Below are 2,552 nucleotides of genomic sequence, written 5' to 3'. Positions count from 1 at the left end.
GCCTCCTCCAATAGTAGGAGGAGATATAACCACTATTGCTGGAGGGCCTCATTTGGTGGGCACGAGCAATGGGGCCCAAAAGAGGCATATCAATGAGTTGAAGGCTCATAATGGAGAGGAGTTTGTCCCGAAGCAGCAATTATCGAAGCAACAACGATTGGAAAAACAACCAATCATTTTCACGGAAGAGGATCCTAGCCACATCCAATACCCACACAATGATCCGCTGGTGGTAACTGTGCAACTCGCCAACCGAAGAGTATGGAGAGTATTGGTGGCTAACGGAAGCTCTGTAAATTTACTTTTCAGGTCCACCCTAGAAAAAATGGGATTGTCCGTATTCGAGTTGAAGGCGACCACAATGACATTGTACGGGATTTTGGGTGAAAGAACAACAACCATATGGACAATTGGACTAGTGGTGACAAAGGGAGAAGAGTCACAAACTATCTCCAAAATACTCGAGTTCGTGGAAATCGATTGTTCAGCAGCATACAATGCGATTTTGGGCCGGCCCGCGCTGATGGCGTTCGAAGCCGTAACTTCGATCTGACACCTGGCAATGAAATTACTTCAGGGATATGCACACTCAAAGGAGATTAGCTCGCTGCCAGAGGATGCTATAACATTTCTATGAAGGGAAAGTCACAACCCGGGCAACAGGCGATGGTCATAAGTGAGGGAGGTGAGGAGTCCCAGGAAATAGGAATCACTTGTGGGACGGAAGAACCTCAAAAAGAAGATGGTGAGGTTGCCCAACGTGACGGCTTCGATCCACGGATGCGTGAAGACATGTCTGAGCTCAAATCCATAGAAGAGCTCGAAGAAGTAAACATCAACTTGAAAAAAGCTTCAAGAGTTGTAAAAATTGGAAAAAATCTTGAAGACAAAAGAAAAAAGGACCTGGTCGATTTTTTATGGAAGAACCTGGATGTTTTCGCCTAGTGGCATGAGGATATGGTGGGAATCAGTCTGAGTATAATAATTCATACCTTAAACTTGGACAAGAGCATGCCTATAAAATCCCGAAAACGGAGGCTTTTGGGGACAGTATGAGCTGAAGCACTAGAGGAAGAAGTAGCTTGTCTACTAAAATGCGGGTTTATCAGGGAAGCAAAATACCCAATCTGGGTTGCTAATCCCATGTTGGTCTTGAAGCCAAACGAGAAATGGAGAACCTATATCGACTTCTTCGACCTAAACAAGGCTTGTCCTAAGGACTGTTTCCCACTACCAAGGATTGACCAGCTAGTAGATGCCACAGCAGGTCACGAGCTCATGACTTTCATGGATGCATATTCTGGATATAACCAGATCGTGATGAACCCTACATTCTAGGAACATACCAGTTGCATGACCGAACATAACGTATATTGTTACAAAGTTATGCCATTCGAATTGAAAAATGGCAGGGCTACATACCAACACTTGGTCAACAAAATGTTCTCTAACCAGATCGGGAGAAACATGGAGGTGTATGTCGATGACATACTCGTCAAGTCAAAGACTTCCAATAACCATGTATCCGACCTGGAAGAATGTTTTGGAATATTGAGAAAGTATGACATGAAGTTGAATCCCAAGAAATGCACTTTTGGGGTAGCATCTGGAAAATTTCTGGGGTTCATACTTAACACAAGGGGGATAGAGGCGAATCCTAAAAAAATAAGATTGTTGTTAGACATGCCTTCACACAGGTCGCATAAGGAAGTACAAAGCCTAACTGGAAGGGTGGCGGATTTAAATAGCTTCATTTCAAAATCCACTGACAAGTGTCTGCCATTCTACAACTTGCTCAGGGGAAACAAGAAATTTGAGTGGACTGGAGAATGTGAAAAGGCATTCCATGATCTGAAAACACATCTAGCTGAACCCCCTATACTATCCAAACCAACGTCTAGAGAGTCTCTGTTTCTTTACCTGACCGTGAAAGAAAATGCAGTCAGTGCCGTATTAGTTCGAGAAGAAAACCATACACAGAAACAAGTATATTATGTAAGCAAGAGGCTTCTCAGAGCTAAATCATGGTACCCATTGATAGAGAAGTTGGAATTCTGTCTAACTTTGGCTTCCAGAAAGCTCTAGCCATATTTCCAGTCCCATTCTATTAACATCTTAATCGACCAACCTTTAAGGCAGGTATTCAAAAACCTGAAACATCGGGACGTCTCTTAAAATGGGCCATTGAACTAAGCCAGTTTGAGATATTACACATGCCACGAACTGCAATCAAGAGTCAAGCCCTTGCTTATTTTGTGGCTAAGTGCACTAGTTTTCAAGACGAGCTCATGAGGGAGCCAATAGATGAATTATGGAAAATCTTCGTTGATGGATCACCAAACGAGAACAGATCGGGAACTAGGATAATCTTAATCTTGCCTAAAGGACATTGGTTCCATAAAACTCTTAGATTCAGATTTGAAGCATACAACAATGAAGCAAAGTATGAGGCCTTATTGGCATGGCTGAGGGTGGCAAAGGAGCTGAAGGCTAAAAGGATCCAATGTTATAGTGATTCCCAGCTCGTGGTAAATCAGGTATTGGGAGAGTAT

Source organism: Humulus lupulus, chromosome 5 (genome assembly GCF_963169125.1).
Source record: "Humulus lupulus chromosome 5, drHumLupu1.1, whole genome shotgun sequence".
Taxonomy (NCBI): Eukaryota; Viridiplantae; Streptophyta; class Magnoliopsida; order Rosales; family Cannabaceae; genus Humulus; species Humulus lupulus.
The sequence above is the reverse complement of the archived record's forward strand: the minus strand, read 5'-3'. Positions refer to the sequence as shown.